This window comes from Crinia signifera, chromosome 2 (genome assembly GCF_055691185.1).
Source record: "Crinia signifera chromosome 2, ASM5569118v1, whole genome shotgun sequence".
In the NCBI taxonomy this organism is placed as follows: Eukaryota; Metazoa; Chordata; class Amphibia; order Anura; family Myobatrachidae; genus Crinia; species Crinia signifera.
Genome location: NC_139218.1, coordinates 191,123,986 through 191,129,985, shown reverse-complemented (window position 1 = coordinate 191,129,985; position 6,000 = coordinate 191,123,986).

The following is a 6,000-nucleotide window of genomic DNA, read 5'->3' as shown; positions in this document are numbered from 1 at the left end:
AAGACTAAAATATCTTAATATGTATACTTTAGAGCAGAGAAGGGAAAGGGGGGACATGATAGAAACTTTCAAATATATCAAGGGTTTTAACAAGGTACAGGTGGGAGACATTCTTCACAGGAAGAGGAGCAGCAGAACACGAGGACATGCACTGAAACTAGAGGGAGGAAGATTCAGGGGAAATTTGAGGAAGAATTACTTCACAGAAAGAGTAGTAGATAAGTGGAATAGCCTCCCATCAGAGGTGGTAGAGGCAAATACAGTAGTACAATTTAAACATGCTTGGGATAGGCATATTGATATCCTTACAAAAAAATAAGGATCAAATATGGTTTGAGGTAACATGTTTAAAAAAGGGGCAGACTAGATGGGCCAAGTGGTTCTTATCTGCCGTCAAATTCTATGGTGTGCTGCATTATGTGTAATGGAAATTTTGGTGTGTGGCATTATGTGTAATGGGCATTACAGTGTGTGGCATTATTTGTAATGGGCATTATCGTGTACATTTTTGCAGCACACCTTCAGAGTGCACTATTTGTATTTATTTATTTACCGTTTATTGTATATCGTAGCATATTCCGTTGCGCTTTACAATTGGAAAAAAACTGTGATTAAACAAACTGGGTAGAAACAACCTGACATAGAGGTAGGAGGGCCCTGCTTGCAAGCTTACAATCTATAGGGATAAAAGGAGGGATACATATGGGTAGAATTCCATAGCATGGCAGTCCCACCAGATTACAAGACAGTCCTGATGGGATGCAATTAGATATGAATGCTAGTGGAGGTTGTGTGGGGGTTCCAGAATATGATAAGCTTGTCTGAAGAAGTGAGTTTTTAGGGAACGCTTGAAAGTTTGGAGGCTAGAGGAGAATCTTAATGTGCGTGGAAGGACATTCTATAAGGTGGGTGCTGCCTGACAAAATCCTGCAAGTGTAAGTGGGAGCGAGTAATGAGTGTGGATGAGAGACGCAGATCTTGTGCAGAGTGGAGAGGTCGGGTGGGTATATATTTTGAGATAAGCAAAGTGATATAAGTCTGTGTAGTCAGAAGAAAGAATTGAATGCGGTAATATACAGGCAATCAATGGAGGGACTGGCAGAGTGGATCAGCAGATGATGAATGTCTAGCCAGAAAGATCAGCCTCGCAGCTGCATTCAAAATGGATTGTAGTGGTGAGAGTCTTTTCTTAGGAAGACCAGCAAGGAGGCTATTGCAATAATCAATGCATGATATAATGAGTGAATGGATTAGAGTTTTTGCAGTATCTTGTGTCAGTATCTTGTGTAAGGTACGGACGTATTTTTAGATATGTTTTTTAGATGCATGTAACACTATTTAGAGACAGATTGAATGTGCAGAATGAAGGACAGTTCAGAGTCGAGGATGACCCATAGTCAGCAAGCTTGTGGAGTAGGATTAATTGTTGTGTTCTTAACAGTGATATCAGGTTGGTAACTACTCTTGGCTGGTGGGAATAGTATTAATTCTGTTTTGGAAATGTTGCGTTTGAGGTGGCGAGTTGACAATCAAGATGAAATGGCAGAAAGACATACAGAGACACGGAGCAATATTGATGGTGACAATTCCAGGGAGGATAGATAGATTTGAGTATCATCAGCATACAGATGATACTGAAATCCAAACAAGTTGATAAGTTTCCCAAGTGAGGAGGTATAGATTGAGAAAAGCAGAGGACCTAAAACTGAGCCTTGTGGTACTCCAACGGACAGAGGTAGTGAGGAGGAGGTATAATCAGAGGAGCAAACACTAAAAGAGCGATTAGATAGGTAGGAAGAGAACCAAGAAAGGGCTGTGTTCTGAAGACCTAGGGATTATAGTGTTTGTATGAGATGAGAGTGTTCGACAGTGTCAAAGGCAGCTGAGAGGTCTAGAAGAATAAGTGAGAAATAGCCTTTAGATTAGCAATGGCCAGATCATTGACTACTTTAGTTACTGCTGACTCTGTTGAGTGTTGAGAGCGAAAGCCTGACTGAAGTGGGTCCAATAAGTTGTAGGAGTTAAAATAGTATGTGAGGCGTGTGTCGGCAAGTCTCTCAAGTAGCTTGGAGAGACATGGGAGCTGAGAGTAAGGATGGTAGTTAGAGAGACAGTTTGGTCCAGAATTTTGTTTTTTTTTAGAATGGGAGTAAAGTGCATGCTTGAGAAGGAAAGATACCAGTAGAGAGAGAGAGAGAGAGAGATGTTCATTTTTGCAGCGCACCCTCAGCGTGCACTATCCCTGTTTGTTTTTGTGTTTCAGTTTTAGATCTCAGGTCCCCCACAAAATTCTAATTAAAATAAATATATTTATATTAGTAAATACAGTAAAATGGCCAGCCCTAGCCATTACTTTGTATATTTCTGTAGAGGTCACCAGGGAAGTCCTTACAATCTCTTTTGCTTATTCAAAAGTGGCGTGTATTCAGAGCATGGCTGTTAGGAGCTGCACGGGCAGCGCCTCCGCTCGCCCGGCAGTCTCCTCTGTTCTTCCGGCGGTTGCCGGGTTACCGCGACGCCGTCGCGTCATCAGCCGGGAGCTTCCGGCAGACAGTCAGGCTGCCGGCGTACAACCCCTTCCTCCCCTGCCGCAGCGGTTGCCAAGGCGACGGAGGACGCCTGGCGGCCGCAGGGAGGAAGGGGTGTGCATGACGCCGCACGCAGCGTCAGGGTAGCGCTTGGCGCGCTATTTAAACTTGGACACTGGGACACTCAGACGCCGGCTATAGCTCCTGATTTGGCGTCCTGAGTGTTTCCGGTTCCAGGCTCCTGCTCACCCGTGGTTCCTGGTTTCCAGTCCCTGTTCCTGGCTGCCTCCAGAAACCTTGCCTGCGTCTGCTTGCTGATATCTTGGTGTCAGATAAGTTGGGAGACTCTCTCTCCTTTCCTCCCTTATTGTCAGTTCTTATTGTGTCAACATCTTGTGTATTGTTACACCCGTCAGCAGTTATATTGTGTCAGCATTTTGTGTATTGTTACACCCGTCAGCAGTTCTGATTGTGTCAACACCTTGTGTATTGTTACACCCGTCAGCAGTTTATATTGTGTCAGCATCTTGTGTATTGTTACACCCGTCAGCAGTTCTTATTGTGTCAACATATTGTGTATTGTTACACCCGTCAACATCTTGAATTGTGTCAGCATACCGTGTGCTTAGCACCTGGGTACACCTTGTGTATTGTGATACCAGTCAATTTGGCCACGGTACTTTGTCTGGCCTGCTGCCCACAGCATTAGCACCGCGGGTCCCAGCCCAGTCCGCTATCCACTGACATCCCCCTCTGTGGGGCAGGGTGGTTCTCGCCTCCTTGGTTTTTAGGTAGATTTCCCCTTGTTTACCTCCGGCCTTGGCGGCTGCGTTGTCTCCAGTAAGACCAGGTGGCATCGGGGTGGGAGCCTGACTAACGGGCTCCCACGAACGCGGCTATTATTGGTGAAGGTTAGCTTAGCACGCATCCGCCAATTCCAAGGGGTGACAACGGAGTTAGGGTAGGCGAGATCTCCCTGTTCCTAACATTATAGCCGGCCAATACTTCACCCGAACCTTCAGTCAGCCATTATGGATCCGGCCCAGCAGGCTGCTAATCACGCTCTGGCAGGGCAGATGCATACTCTTACTCAGGAACTTCAGAAATTGACCCTCCGGGTAAACTCACAAGAGGAACGGGTACAAGGGGTCTTATCCTCATCTAGAAACCCCGAACCCAAGTTGAGTCTCCCGGACCGGTTTTCCGGGGAACCTTCCCAGTTTTTTAACTTTAGAGAGTCGTGTAAACTTTATTTCAAACTCCGCCCGGCCTCCTCCGGCGTAGAATCCCAGCGTGTGGGAATGGTCATCTCCCTGCTACAAGGAGACCCCCAGACCTGGGCGTTTGGCCTTCCCGCAGGGTCCGAGGCCCTTACCTCTGTGAATGCTTTTTTTTCTGCCATGGGGTTGCTTTACGACGACCCAGACCGTGCTGCCTCAGCCGAAGCCAACCTGAGGGCACTACGACAGGGTCAGAGTAACGCAGAGGCTTATTGTACCCAATTCAGGAGGTGGGCCATTGATTCTGGTTGGAATGACCCAGCACTCCGTAGCCAATTTCGCATTGGGTTATCTGAAACGTTAAAAGATGCATTGGTCCACTACCCAACTCCGACCTCCCTGGATGAAATTATGGAGTTAGCCATAAAGGTAGATCGGAGGTTCCGGGAACGCCAGAGGGAGAGGGTTTCCGGGGTATATCCTTCCACATCACTGGGGGAGACCTCGGAGGTTGTCTGTGACGAACCCATGCAAATTGGGGCCACACGTTTATCTGCCGCAGAAAAGAATCGTAGGAGGCTGAAGGGTCTCTGTCTGTATTGTGGTGGTCAGGGTCACCGTGCAGTGGTCTGTCCGTTGAAGGCGGGAAAAGACAGGGCCTAGGTGGGTTTGGGGAAACTCACTTGGGCCTATCTTGTTTTTCTCCCCTAGACTCGATCATTATTCAGGTTTCTGTCACTTATAAAAACTGCACTGTCGCTACCACTGCCTTTGTTGATTGCGGTGCAGCCGGCAATTTTATTGACAGGGGGTTGGTTTGTTCTTTGGGGCTCAAGCCCATTCCCCTGGTCAATTCATTGTCGGTTCGTGGTCTGGATGGTCAGCCACTCGCCAACGGCAGTGTTACCGCATGCACCCCTTCTCTCCAGCTTTCGGTGGGGGCTCTTCATTCTGAAGAGATTTCTTTTTTGTTGTTTCACTGTCCGCTCACGCCACTCGTCCTAGGGTTACCATGGCTTAGAAAGCACAATCCCAGTATCGACTGGTCCACAGGAGAAATTGTACGTTGGGGCTCTTCCTGTTCTGATCACTGTCTCTCTCTTCCTCTTCGTCTTGTCCTTCCCGTTTTTTCTTCTTTACCCATACCCTACAGAGACTTTGCCGATGTGTTTTCCAAGAAGGAAGCTGATACGTTGCCCCCTCACCGTCCCTTTGATTGTACTATAGACTTAGTTCCCAATGCCAGATTGCCCAAGGGACGTCTATATGCCCTCTCAGAACCTGAATCCCAGGCCATGGATTCATACATAAAAGAGAGTCTCGAAAAGGGATTCATCCGTCCTTCTAAATCTCCTGTAGGTGCAGGGTTTTTTTTTGTTGAAAAGAAAGATGGATCTTTGCGTCCCTGCATAGACTATAGGGCTTTGAACAAAATTACTGTAAAAAATTCCTATCCGTTACCACTCATCTCTGTGTTGTTTGATCAAATCCGGGAAGCGGTGGTGTTTTCTAAGATTGATCTTAGAGGAGCATATAACCTCATCAGGATTAGAAAGGGAGATGAGTGGAAGACAGCCTTTAACACACATTCAGGTCACTACGAATATCTTGTAATGCCGTTCGGCTTGGCCAACGCTCCTGCAGTTTTTCAGGATTTTATTAATGAAGTACTTCGGCCGTTCCTGGGAGTATTTGCTGTGGTTTACTTAGACGACATTTTGATTTTTTCCAAGTCACTTTCTGAACATCGGCAACACGTCCGCCTGATTCTTCAGAAGTTGCGTGAAAATCAGTTATATGCCAAACTCGAAAAGTGTGAATTCGAAATTGCTCAAGTCTCTTTTCTGGGTTATGTCATCTCTCCTAAGGGTTTTTCCATGGACCCCAGCAAGGTTCAAGCCATCATGTCCTGGGCTCTTCCTAACAATCTCAAGGCCATCCAAAGATTCTTAGGATTCTCCAATTATTATCGGAGATTCATCCGGTCCTTTTCTGACATTGTTGCCCCCATTGTGGAACTGACTCGCAAGGGAGCCAATCCTGAAATTTGGTCCCCACAGGCCGTTGAGTCCTTTCATCAATTAAAGAAGGCCTTCTGCTCAGCTCCTGTCTTACATCACCCGGATCCCAGAATTCCTTTTATTGTGGAGGTTGACGCCTCGGATGTAGGGGCTGGAGCTGTCCTTTCTCAGAAGGACATTCGTGATCAGAAGATTCATCCTTGCGCCTTCTTCTCCCGTAAGTTCTCCTCA